At 42.0% G+C, this 14,582-nt stretch overlaps 1 pseudogene; it reads left to right on the top strand.

The window, feature by feature from the left end:
* The first annotated feature begins 7,183 nt into the window (after positions 1-7,183).
* Positions 7,184-7,753, top strand: LOC131923955 (immunoglobulin heavy variable 3-74-like; annotated as a pseudogene).
* The last annotated feature ends 6,829 nt before the right edge of the window (positions 7,754-14,582 follow it).

Below are 14,582 nucleotides of genomic sequence, written 5' to 3'. Positions count from 1 at the left end.
AGGGACATAAATTACCCTGCCTTGGTCACTGGAACCTCGTGATAAGGAAGTTCATGGACATTCCTCAGTCTTTTTATATTCTAGGCAGAGCCTTGGTCAGATCTCTTGATTAGATTGTTTACAAGATGTATGATTACGGAGAAACCAAGAGGAAGGTAGAGCCAAGATCTTTAGACCGTAAATTCAAGCAGGTCTGGAAACTCTTCATGCGGTGATATAGTGTGTACCCTACTAAACTTGCCTGAGGATCAAAAAATCAGAAGAGCCAGCCACTAGTTCTTACCGCTACAAAGTCCTCAGCCTAAAGAGAGAGAGTTTCTGTTTCCTCACACCTTATATACCTTTCTGTACCCTGCCATATTATCTGAAGTGCTGGGATTAAAGTTGTGTGTGCCACCACTGTATAGTTTGGTTTCTCTCCTATAATGGATCAATCTCATGTAGACCAGTGTGGCCTCGAACTCACAGGAATTCAGACAGATCTCTGCCTCTTAAGTGTTGCAGGAACCTTAACAGGTCTTATTAATAAAAACAAATCCAGGCTGGGTATTGGGGTGAACGCTGGAAGATCAGAGAGACAGAACAAGCCACAGCTTCCTCACCTCGCCAATTCCTCAGGTGATCCTGTTTCCTCAGACTGGATGCCTCTCAGCTGAACTGTGCTGCTCAAAGCCTAAAAGCTTAACCAGGCCAAAATCTTCTAGTTTCTGTTCTTCATGCCTTATATACTTTTCTGCTTTCTGCCATCACTCCCTGGGATTAAAGGTGTGAGTCGCCATGCCTGGCTGTTTCCAGGGTGGCCTTGAACTTACAGAGATCCAGATGGATATCTGCCTTCAGAATGCTAGGATTAAAGTCATGTGCTACCACTGCCTATCCTCTATGTTTAATATTGTGGCTGTTCTGTTCTGTGACCCCAGATAAGTTTATTAGGGTGCACAATATTTTGGGGAACACAATACCACCACACTTGAGTGATGGATTAAACGTGTGTGCCAACACTGCCTGAACTGTATGTCTAATCTAGTGGCAGGCTCTGTTCTCTGATCCTCAGGCAAGTTTATTAGGGTACACAATACATTACCATATCCTCACCAAAAGACTGTGCACTTCAGGCACAGATATTCCAAGCTCTGCTTTTAGCTAATTCAGGATATTACTGCATAACCTTCATCTCTGTTCATCATTGAAAATTGTATAAACTGATCCCATCAGTAAAACTTAATGAGAAATTAGACTAAGTGAGATATACTCACTTAAAAGCTCTCTCTCTCTCTCTCTCTCTCTCTCTCTCTCTCTCTCTCTCTCTCTCACACACACACACACACACACACACACACACACACACACACATGTACACGCACATGCACATGCACACACGCACACACACATACACACACACACACACATGTACACACACTTGCTGTCATTCATCACAGCAGATCTATCAGGTCTATCAGGTTGCATATTATCACTGACAGCTAGCTCATTTCTCTAAGAGACACAGAAATTCCAACTTCAGTCTCCACCAAGTTTTCCAAATTTTTCTATTGCTGTGACAAAACATCATAATCTAGGCATCTTAAAACGAACATATTTCATTGGGATTACACCTAGAGAGCCTTAGAGCAGACGATTGCCTAGTAAAGTCTTGGTGGTGACTGGAACAGAAACTGGGGGTTCACAGCTTGATCCACAGGAGAGAAACAGAGGTCTCTGAAATACCATGAGTCTTAGAATCATCAAAGCCTTTCCACAGTGACACTCTTTCTCCAACAAGGCCAAACCTCCTAAGCGTTTCCAAATAGTTCCACCAAGTGAGGACCAAGTATTCAAATATATGAGCTGTCTTACTTAGTTCACCCAGCTTCAAAAGTCCTGGTAGTCATACAGTCTCAAAGTAATTTAAAAGTATTAACTTTCAAAATCTCTTCTGAGATTCATGAAGTCTCTTAATTCTAATCCCTTGTATAATCAAACTAAAAAGAGCAGATCTCTTACTTCCAGCATATAATAGAACATGATATGCATTACCATTCCAAAAGGTAGAGAAGTGAGCATAGGAAATACTGGACCAAAGCAAGACAAAAAAGCATCAGGTCAAACTTCAAGCTCTGCATTGTTATATGTGATGCTAAGATGCTCTTCAGATCTCCAACTCCTTTCAGCTTTGTTGACTGCAACATACTTCTTTCTCTTGAACTGGTTCCACTCCCTGTTTTCAATTATCCTTGTCAGGTATCATCCTATGGCTTTGTCATCTTCAATATCTTGGGGTATCCAAGGCAATCCAGGCTTCACCTTCACAGCTTCGCACAATGGCCTCTCTAAGCCTCTATTCAGGGACACCCCTGACACATGCCTGATCCCAGTGTCTTACTTTAGTCACAGAGGAAGATACTATAGTGCTTTTCTTTTATCCTTGACTCTAAAGCCAGATTCACAAGGCTTCCAAGTTCTGCTGTTTGCTGGGGTAGGAGAGTTCTCCCATCCTCCATCCAGACCACCCATGTTTGTCTTTCTTTGTTTTTAAACCTCTTATTAACTTTGTCTTCTGTTATGTACAAAAAGGTTTCAATAGAAGCCGGGTGGTGGTGGTGGTGGCGGTGGCGGCGGCGGTGCATGCCTTTTATCCCAGCACTTGGGAGGCAGAGGCAGGTGGATCTCTGTTAGTTTGAGGCCAGCCTGGTCTCCAAAGTGAGTTCCAGGAAAGGCACAAATCTACACAGAAAAACCCTGTCTCAAAACAACAACAACAACAAAAAGGTTTCAAAGGAAGAAAATGGGATCGTAATATAGGCAGGAGTTTTATTACACTCTCCCTTCTTCTGACACCTTATGGCAGTGTAATCAGCAGTCATTACTTTTAGTTTGAAAGGAACCATCCCTTTGGTGCCTTTGGCAATAAAGAACTATAGCTACATAATGCATTGGGCAGCCATGGTGCCTGTAGTATGGCCAGGATCTCTTCTTTATTTTAATATCCTTTCTCTTTGATGTTAAAAGTCCTCTCTCTCAATATAATACCCCAAGCATGTGGGCCATAGCAAAGACATAACAGCTGTTAGTATAAGTGTCTATAATTTTTCCTGTTGCCAATTCAATGGCTTGTGTTAGAGCTATGAGTTCAGATTTTTGAGCCAATGACCATGTCCAAGGCTTGTGCCTATATTATGTGATTTGGTGTTACCACCACAACTCCAGCATATCTAACTCCATCATCAATATAACTACTCCCATCTGTAATTCAGAACCTACCTTTGGGAGAGGACAATCCTTTAAGTCCTACCTAATCCCAGTAAGTGTATGCACAGTCTCAAGGGAGTAGTACTTGACTGATCCCAAGCTCTCATTGGGTAGAAAGGTAGCCAGGTTCAGGGCTTCTATCTTCTGGAATGTTACTCTTGGGAGGGTCCAGCAAAAATATTTGATACTGGGTGATCCTCATATTTGACACACACTGGTCCAGTGATAAGAGGAGCAAAGACTTCATTAGGTGTTGCCTGATAGCATGGATTTCTTGACCCAAAGTCAATTTTGAAGTGACTTTGACTGGGATTGCAGTGGCAGCTATGGCCCTTAGGCAAGTAGGCGATCCTGAAGCAACTGGGTCAAGTCTCTTAGATAAATATGTCACTGGTCTATTCCAGGGCCCTAAAATCTGGCTTAGAATGGTTAGGAATTCCTTGGAAACCCCATTTGATTCATGAATGAACAATTTGAAGGGCTTCGAGACATCTGGGAGAGCCAGTGCAGGAGCATCGGACAAAGATATTTTTTTAATTTTATAATTTAATTTAATTTTACATATCAGCCACGGATTCCCTTGTTCTAAAATTAAGTCTTCCTCTGGCCAACAGGAAATTCCCTGTAATACAGAATCTGCAGCATCTGGCCATACCCAGGAACTGCTGGACTTGCCTTCTGCTAGTAGGTAGAAAAATAATTAGGAATGTTTGCTTATGTTCAGAACCAAGCAAGCATTGGCCATCATGTATTTTATACCTTAGGTAGATGACAGCGACAATAAAGATTTGAGCCTTCTTGGCAGAGGCTTTATACTCCTAGGTTAAGCTCCTCCAGTAAAGCCTTTGAGGCTTGTCTACATTCTTCTAAAGTATCTGCTGTGAGAAGTAGATCGTCAACATATTGCAATAATTTCACTTCTCTGTTCTCCTCCTGAAAGAGGAGCAGGCCTCTCCTTGGGGCTTTATCAAAGTTGAGGAGTTCTGAAATCCTTGTGGCAGCCATTTCCAGGTCAATTTTCCATTGTTGGACCCACCTGGATCAGACCATTCAAAGCCAAAGATATTTTGGTTCACCTTGGGTATAAGCAATGAGAAAAGTCATTGTCTTAGAATTTCTATTGCTGTGAAAAACATCGTGTCCACAGCAACAATTACAAAGGAAAACATTTCATTTGAGGGACTCACTGTTTCCTAGATTCAGTCCATTATCATCATGGTGAGGAGCATGGCAGCATCCAGGCAGTCCTCTCCTACCTGCTCCATTCCTTCCTCCAAAAGGACCTAGATCCCTCTCTGTGCAGACTTAGTACTTTCTGTCTTCTCTGTCCTCAGTCATCCAAAACCTCTGTGGTTAATTTTAGTTAGTTAATGGCTAAGTCCATCCTCTAACTCCAAGCAAGCTTTATTTGTCAGAACATGATCAAAATATCACACAACAACTATTTGTGAAGGCATGCTGGGATTACATATACTTGTTACCACAAGATTCATTTTTTTTTTTTTTGGTTTTTCGAGACAGGGAAGATTCATTTTTATATAGATTTCAGGACAGAAATCATGTTGGCAGATTTGTGTAGAATGTATTTTTACCTGTTCAGTAATTTTAGTTTACTGACAGTAGCTATACTTTAAAACAATTACAAATATGAAGACATTAAAGTACCTCCTTGTCTCTAGGTTTTTCTTGAGATTCTGATCAGATCCAGCATGCCACGATCACCTTCCTTCACCATGTTCTGAGAAATGTAGGTTCTGGTGCTAAATCCCTGAGTATCTGAGTCTCTGAAAGAGGATTGCTCAAGGACAATGAACTTTATCCCACATTCTGAAGATTCGTGATATGCTCTTGTCACCTGCTGGTCTGTTCGATCTCACTGTCAATTACTGTGAAAATTTTCCTGTTTTGTGTCAAGAGAACATCATATGTCTACCCAAGGGGACCTTCAGGGCTGAGAATCTCCTCAATTTTAAGGGAAAAAGGGCTACCTGTGTATAGATGTGTATGTGTATGTGTGTGTGTGAGAGAGAGAGAGACACAGACAGAGATACAGAGACAGAGAGACAGAGAGAGACATCTGCTTTGTTTTTTCTTGGATTTTTAGAAGTGAGGTTAGATGCTTAGCATCAGGTCATCAAGTTGATTCCTTTCCAGATGTTTATTGCTGAAATGTTCATATACCCATTATTCTCATTTAGATTTTGGAGTCGCAATGCAGCAACTCTGACTTCCCATGTTGCCTCTATGATCTCATGTCTCTTCTCTCTTTTTTCCATTTTTTAAATTACATTTTAAGTTTGCTGCTCTTCATTGCAGGGAACCATGTGCTAATGGTGAGCAATGCCGCCTTCTGTGGATAAAATCTTCCTGATTCTTCCCTTTAAATCTTTCTTGCAGCACAATTTGCTTCTAACAGGTTCAGGCACTTTATGCTGCATCATTTCAAACTTGATCTGAGTTTCTGAATTTTGTAAGTTGGAACTTCCCAATATCACCATTACTCCTAAGTTTCTGTCCTGTGAAGAATTAGATGAGCTCATGTTGCTTAAGAGTGAAGAACAAACTGTTCTCCAGTGACATCCCATAGCTCAGCTGGTTTATCTGCAGTGCTGGAAACTGGAGCCCTTTCAATTTAAATCACTAAATTAACAGATAAAACCCTTTTGTTCAATTGTCCTGTCAGCCTGTAAGTCACCTGTCGCGTTTAACTCGACCAGCAAGAAAGACACGACGCAGAGCTCTTCTTCAAGCTGTGTTTATTCAGGACCCTTAATCTGTTTCTTTGTTCTTCTTCCCCTGGGGAGAGCCCGCCCCAGCCTTATATAGGTCTCAGTCCACCAGCCCCCATGCGCCACATGGGATTCCTGGATAGGTACACGTATGCCTTAGCAAGCCAAAATTTGAAACCAAGCCAAATAAAGTGTTGCTTGAAACAAAGAGCACTCGCCACCAGGAGGGCGGGGGGCGGGAGCCAGCTCCATCTTTAGAGTGCAGCTTCCCTCAGCTCTCTACAGTCACCAAAGAAGCAGTGAAGAATGGAAATAGTGCAACCTGGTGTCATTCATGGTGAACTGTGTTGAGTGAGAAGTCAGACAGAAGTCCACCCTTAATACCAACAGTCATAACCTCTATAAAGTAAAAACCAGATTAGGCATTCCAGGTAAGATCAGAAGAGGTAACTGCCTGAGATAGTGTATTAAGTAGATTGAGTAAAAAAGGTCAAGGGAAAGAGTGTTGGGAGTGAGGCCATCCTTCCGGAAGGCCTGTGCTCACATATGTGAAGGACGTGTAGAAGTCAAATGCTGAGATACACACTGAAGTTCTAGTACCAGTCACTCCCCATTTCTACTGAACAAAGAGGGAATTGTGCAGTGAAACAAGAACTGAATTGGATAATAACAGAATAATTTCACACTCTTGGGCACACACTTGTATGGACAAGATTTCCAGTTTCCTAGCTGAAAAATGGAATGCAGGCATGTGGCATGATCTCAATACAGAAAGGGAGTTTCCAACCTTAGGAGGCAGCTGCATTGGGGATTGACAGGTCCATTAGGGCTGAAGCCCATACAGCAAAAGAGAGGACCTCCAGAGCATGTAACAAAGCAATCTCTGCTGCACTCTATAATGCAGGATATGGAGATTAGGGTTGAATTTCCTTGATACTTAGTGTGTACCAAGAAAAAATGACTTAAAATACAAAATTTTCCGACCATTATCTTTTTTGCGAGATTCCCCCAGTACATTTACAAACTAGAATATATCATCTCTAAGATCCAACTACAGAGTTTGTTATATAGCAGTAAGACATGCAAATAAGGCCTCTCTCTTCTCAAGAAAACCAGCACAGTACCAACGCTGAAGCTCAAGCAAAGATCAGTCCTGGATTCCCAGGTCTTCCCATTCAGTGACCAGCACTGACCACAGAACTCTCGCCATGGGTTTGGGAGTGATTTGGGTTTTCATTGTTGCTCTTTTAGAAGGTAATTCATGGAGAAGAATAGATACAGTGTGTGAGTGGGCATGAGCAGGAAAGATAGTGAGCACTTGCAGCAATTTACTAACAGGATTCTCTGTTTTTACAGGTGTTCAATATGAGGTGCAGCTTGTGGAGACAGGGGGTGGCCTGCTGCAGCCTGGGGCAGCCCTGAGGCTCTCATGTGCAGCCTCTGGATTCACTTTCAGTGACTACTGGATATACTGGGTCTGACAGGCTCCAGGGAAGGGGCTGGAGTGGATTGGACGAATTTCACCAAATGGTGGTACCACAGACTATGCACCATCCTTGAAGGATCGATTAACTATCTCCAGAGACAATGCCAAACAAACTCTGCACCTGCAAATGAACAGTGTGAGATCTGAGGACACTGCTACTTATTACTGTACAAAAGGCACAGTGAGGGGACCTCAAGGTGAACTCAGACATAAACCTCACTGTGAGGCTTCTCAGGGCCACCAGGGGGCGCACAGCACACAGAAAACAGATTCAGCCAAGGAGATTATGTAGACATGATCCTCTCTGGTGTCTAGGCTGCATTTTTTCTTACAGTCCCATAGAAATTCTTTCTAAATGTATGTTCTAAAACAATCTAACATCTTCAAAACATTATGTCTTTCTTGTATTGTTTTAAAATAGGAATTACAGTCTCCCATTAACAAAATGTGAAATGACACCTTTCAAGGATGTATAGGACCCTGATTTGGTCACTGGAATCACATGATAAGGAATTTCATGAACATTTCTGAGTCTTCTAATAGTCTAGGCAGAGCCCTGGCCAGATTTCTTGATTAGAATGTTTATGGTATGTATGTTTAAGGGAAAACCAGGAGAAAGTTGGAGCCAAGGTTGTTATATAATAACTTCTAGCAGGTCTGGACCCTTCTCTCCCCTCTTCTCCCTAAAGACTGTGCACTTCAGGTTCAGATCTGCCCAGCTCTGCTTTTAGCTAATTCAGATTATTATTTCATGACTTTTATTTGTTCCTCATTGAAAATTGTATAAACTGATCCCATTAGAAAAACTTCGTGAGAAATTAGATTAAATGAGATAAACTCACCAGGAAACACACACACACACACACACACACACACACACACACACACACACACACTTTGCCATCATGGATCACACTGGATCTATTGGTTTACATATTATCACTGACAGAGTCAGCTCAGTTCTCTAAGAGCCTCAGAAATTCCAACTTCAGTCTCTGACATGTTCTCCTCACTGTGCAAAATACTAAGGATATCTGTCTTAGTTACTTTTCTATTGCTGTGATATTGGTGAATGGAACAGAATCGGAGGGCTCACAGCTTGATCAACAGGTGAGAAGCAGAGGTCTCTGAAATACCTTTAGAATCTTCAAAGCCTTCCCCCAGTGACACACCTTCCCCAACAAGGCCACACCTCCTAATCCTTTTCAGACCGTTCCACCAAGTGAGGACCAAATATTCAAATATACCATCTATATTAGTTAGTTTAGTCAAACTTTTAAAGTTCCCATAGTCTATAACAGTTTCAAAGAAATTTAAAAATATTAACTTCAAAATCTCTTCTTAGATTCATGCAATGTAACTCTAAACCCCTATATAATCATAATAAAAAAAGGAGATCACATAATTCCAACATATAATGGCACATGATATACATTACCATTCTAAAGGGTATGGAACTGACCATAGTGAGGAAATACTGGACCAAAGCAAGACCAAAAATGAGCATGGCAAACTCTTCATCTCCATGTCTGATGTCAAGATGCTCTTCATATCTCCATCTCTTTTCAGCTTTGTTGACAACAACATACTTCTTTCTTCTCTTGGACTGGTTCCACTCCCTGTTATCAACTTCCTTGGAAGGTATCATCCCATAGGTCTGGCATCTCCAATATCTTGGCGTCTCCAAGGCAATCCAGGCTTCACCTCCACAGCTTCACACAACAGCTTCTCTAGGCCTCTATTCAGGGAAACCCCTGAAACATGCCTCGTCCCGCTGGCTTTCTTTAATAACAGCTGAAGATTTCATAGTCCATATATATATATATATATATATATATATATATATATATATATATATATATATATACATATATATTTGACTCTAAAGCCAGAATCACATGACTTCCAAGTTTTGCTTGCTGGGATAGGACAGTTCTCACATCCTCCATCCAGAACCATTCATGATCATCTTTCTTTGCTTTTAGTCCTATTGTTAACTATAACTCCTTTAGTCTATAAATGGGTTTCAAAGGGACAAAATGGAATCTTAGTTCATGCAGTACTTTTAGTAGCTCTATGCCTTCTTATGCTACCTTATGGGCAGTGTAATCATCAACGTCATTATCTTTAGTTTGAAAGGAACCATCTCTTTGGTGTCTTTGGCAACAAAGAATTGCTAATGCATTGGGTAGCCACAGCACCTCTAGTAGGGCCAGGAACTCCTCTTTAATTTAATATCCTTTCTGTTTAATCTTAAAAATCCTCTATGTAGCACCCCAAGAACGTGGCCCGCTGTAACTGAATTTTTTCCTGTGTCCACCCAGCTCCTGTGTCCTTGTGGTCCCGCAGCCGCTCAGACCCAAATGAACACATAGAGGCTTATATTAATTACAAACTGTATGGCCTATTGGCTCAGGCTTCTCACTAGCTAGATCTTACATCTTAAATTAACCCATTTCTATAAATCTATACTTTGCCACGTGGCTTGTGGCTTACTGGTATCTTTACATCTCGCTTCTCATGTGTGCCACTGGCAGCGCCCTCTTCGTTCTGCCTTTCAGCTTCCTTCTCTCTAGTTAGAATGTCCCACCTAACCCTATTCTGCCTCACCATTGGCCAAACAGCTTTATTTATCAACCAATCAGAGCAACATATTTTCACAGCATACAAAAAGACATTCCTCCATCAGCCCACAGCAAAGGCATAGAAGCTGTCAGTAGAATTTTGATAATTTTTCCTTTTGCCCATTGGAGGGCTTGTGGTAGAACTATGAGTTCACATTTTGGGGCCAATGACAAGTGTCCCAAAGCTTGTGCCCATATTACCCGATTTGGTGTTACCATCACAACTCCAGCATATCTAACTCCATCTTCAATATAACTACTCCCATCTGTAAATAATCTAGCATCTGCATTTGTAAGAGGACAATCATTGATGTCCTCCCACATCCCAGTAAGGGTACCCATGGTGTCAAGGCAGTAGTGTTTGACTGATCCCAAACTCTTATTGGGAAGGAAAGTAGCCAGGTTCAGGGCTTTTGTTGGAAGGTCCAGCAATAATACTTGATACTGGGTGATCATTGTATTTGACACCAACTGGTCAGACGATGAGAGGAGCAATTGGTTGGGTGATAAGAGAAGCAAAGGCTTCATCAAGTGTTACCTGATAAGATGGATGTCATGGCCCAGAGTCAATTTTGAAGCTGCTTTGACTGAGATTGCAGTGGAAGGTATGGGCCTTAAGCAAGTAGGCCATGCTGAAGCAACTGTGTTCAGTCTTTTAGATAAATATGCCACTAGTCTCCTCCAGGGCCCTAAATTTTTGGTCAGAACTCCCTTGGCAATCCATTTTAACTCATGAATGAACAACTGGAAGAGCTTGGAGACATCTGGCAGAGTCAGAGTGGGAGCCTCAGACAGGGCTCCGTTGAGTTGTCTAAATGCTGAGTATAACACAAATTGCTAAACAATATTATTAATTAAAAAAAACCCAGAGCCAGATATTGGGATGAAAGCTGAATGAGCACAGAAACAGGACAAGCCAGCCACATTCTTACCTCTACAAAATCCTCAGCCTCAAGAGAGCGAGCTCCTCTCTCCACCCTGCCTTATCACTTCCTCTCTCTGCCCAGATCTATCAACTGAGTACTCCTTCGCCCCTCAGGTAAATTCAGAGTCCTCACCTTTAACAGCTGCATAGAGTAGTTTAGCAATGACTGCAAACCCCACGATTCAGCATCTATAATATCCGGCAGTGCCCAGGAACTCCCAGATTTTCCTCCTGGTAGTAGGTGGAAGGATACTTAGGAGGGCTTGGATTTGTTCAGTCCCAAGCAAGCACTTACCATCATGTATTTTATACCTGAGGTAGGTATCAGTGTCCAAATAGATTGCAGCCTTCTTGGCAGAGGCTTTATACCCCTAGGTTGAGCTCCTCCAGCAATGCCTTTGAGATTTGTGTATATTCTTCCAAGGTATCTGTTGCAAGAAGTGGATTATCAACATAGAGCAATAATATTGCCTCAGTATCCTCCTCCTGAAAGCCAAGCAGGTCTTTCTTGGGGCTTTATCAAATAAAGTGGGTGAGTTCAAGAATCCTTGTGGCAGCAATTTCCAGGTCAATTGTCCATTGTAGGACCCACCTGGGATAGACCATTCAAAGGCAAAGATAGGTTCATTCACCTCGGCATAGGCAATGAGAAAAAAGCATTATATTAGATAGGATTTCTATTTCTGTATAAAGACACCATGACCATGGCAACTATTATAAAGGAAAATATTTCATTGGAGTGGCTCACTAACTGTTTCAGAGATATAGTCCATTACCATCACGGTGGGGAGCATGGGCAGCATGTAGGCAGACATAGTGCTGGAGAAGAAGCTGAGAGTCCTACATCTTGCACACAACAGGAGAAAGAGCTCTTACACTGGGTGGTATCTCAAGCATAGGAAACCTCAAAGCCCACCCCCCACAGTGACACATTTCCTCCAAGGCCATACATACTCCAACAAAGCCACACCTCCTAATAGTGTCACTCCTTATGAGCTTATGGAGGTCGATCACATTCAAATTACCACAGGAGTCTTTTAGATAAAAGACACAATAGACCTTCAGATCTGGTCCCAATGCCCTGAGAAGACAGTATGGATTAGGCATTGTAGGATGAGGGAACTCAACTCATTTGTTAACTTCCTTCAGGTCTTGGTCAGAAGAACTAGGCTTCGGGAACAATAACAGGGACATGTTTCATCAAGAAAAACAGGGAAAAAGCAAACCTGCATCTTGAAGGAGATTGAAGTGTTTGGTAATCCTCTGTCTGGCCTAGAGGCTTATAGGATACTGCCTTACTCTTAAAGATAAAGCAGAGCTGATTAACTGAATCACTTGTTGTTTTTCCCAGCACTGGTGGGTGAGTCTCAGCCCAAATTGTTGTGATCTCAACTTTCTATTGCTCTAGCAATGTGGAGACTAAGTTAGTGGCTTAACTTCTGGGATTCTCCAAATTTGATATTCTTCTGAGAGAGAGGTTATCAAAATTGCAGGCATTGAACAGTTAGGTTTATTGAGTCCCCAGGAAAGGTGATCTTTGGATTTTAACTTATGTAAGAAGTCTATTCACACAAGAGGATATGGACAGTAGGGTATCAGAAGAAAGGAATGGGTTACAGTTCTATTGGTTAGGTCCATGTCCAGGCCTGAGTTTGAGGGAAATCCTTGGATCTTCCCTGTTATCCCCTGGATGCAGGTCTTATTGTCAGTTATACATCACAAAATACTCCTTTAGAACTAAGATAGTAGCCCTGGTGTCTACCAAAAAAAAATGGTTTCTTTCCCTTCAACTTTAAGAGTCAGCATCAGCTCCCAGGGATCCAGGGAAAATTCATGGCTTTGTCATCATGGCTTCATCATGCCTCAGCAACAGCCAAGGCTAGGCCACTTCTCTTTCATTCTGATGAGGACAGAAACTCTTCAAATGTTCATTTTCCCTACAATAGCTAGATTGGTTCTTCTCTAATCTTGGTCTTTCTTTAGCCCCAGAGATGGATTTATACCCTTCCTTCAGTAGTAAGGGTTGTTGACATTTCCTCCTATAATTGTTATCATTATCTTTCCATTTGCTCCCTTGGGCATGGGCTGGGGTTTCCCTTCCTAAAAACACATTCTGAGATATCTCTACTAATTCTAACTTTCCTTCCAATGCCTCTAGTTTTTGTAAATCCCTTGTTATATCTGGAGATGACTGAGAAATGAAGGCAGTGATTAGGATCCTTTGATTCTCAGGTGCCTCTAGATCAATAGGTGAATAGAGGCAGTAGGCTTGGTACAGCCTCCCCAGAAAAGCAGCTAGAGGTCCCTCAGACCTTTGAACAGTCTAAATTACTTTAGAAAGTTCTGTGGGCTTTCTAGAAGGTGCTCACAGTCCCTATAGCAGAGTCTATCAATATCTGGTCAGGTGGTCTTGATCATCATCTGTGCTGTGGTCCCACTGGAGTGGAGCAGAATGGAAAACAGCTTCAATTATGGCAGTATTTTGAGAAAGCAACTTATCTTGACCTAGGATGGAACATGCATCTTCCTAGAGGATATAGGCTTATTCCTCAGAAATAAAGATAACCTGTAAGAGTTGATGGCAGTCCTCCCATGTGTGGTTGTGGGTTACAAAGATAGTACTAAAGGTATTTATTAGATTCTGTGGATCCTCAGAGAATGGGGGATTCTGAATTTTCCAACTATAAAGGTCAGTGGTTGAAAAAGATGCATAAAAAGAGATTGTCCCCAGTACCCTTGTTCTCTTCCTGCTTCCTACTACTCCTTTGCTTTATTCTGTAAGGAGGGAGTGACTTCATAGAGGGGCAGGAGAGCAGGAGGATCAGGGGTAGCTCAACAAAGTATTGGGGGAGGATTCTTCCCTACAGTGAGTGCCAGCTTGGGTATGGAGTGAAGTGTTAGGAGGTGGACATGCTGGGCACAACGTCCTAGCTGGAGGCCTGAGCAGTGAGTCTGAAGTGAGAGAGAGAATCAGAGTGCCAGAATATGTGCAAGGTTCTTCTTCATCTTCAGGGGTCTGAATAATGAGATTTAGATGCTTGGCTCCTGAAATGAGAAGATTGAAGGGAAGAATCTGGGTTTGGAGAAGATGGTTTCTTAAAGTTATAGGGGTGACATTTCTTAACCCAAGAAGGAGAAGTATTAAGGAGGTCTACTCATGTAACAATATAAGGGAGCTGATTCAGATGATCACTGTTACAGACTCTGTGGAAAGAATAAGCAGAGTTAAAGTTGAAAGATCCCTCTGAGGGCCAGTTGATTCCTGAGAAGGAAATTCATGGGAGCTCACACAGGATGCAAAGCTTTGAGGGTTTTAATTGGAAGCCAAACCCTGCAGCTCATTTCCTGACATCAGAGATGTTGTCCATCATATAGTTGAGTAGGGATCAAGACTTAGAAGAAGATTGGTTCGTGACATGAGTTAGAACAATGGCCACACTGAGAACAAAACAGACACAAACAGACAAAACAAAACATTACTGAGTTAGGATTCCCAATTCTTCCACAGCTCCTGAACTCAGTAACCAGATGGCATCAGGGATGTCTTTTTCAAAGGCCATCTAGAAGAAATA

This window comes from Peromyscus eremicus, chromosome 14, assembly GCF_949786415.1.
Source record: "Peromyscus eremicus chromosome 14, PerEre_H2_v1, whole genome shotgun sequence".
Classification (NCBI taxonomy): Eukaryota; Metazoa; Chordata; class Mammalia; order Rodentia; family Cricetidae; genus Peromyscus; species Peromyscus eremicus.
Note: the sequence above shows the minus strand (reverse complement) of the source record. Positions and strands in the feature narration are given on the sequence as shown.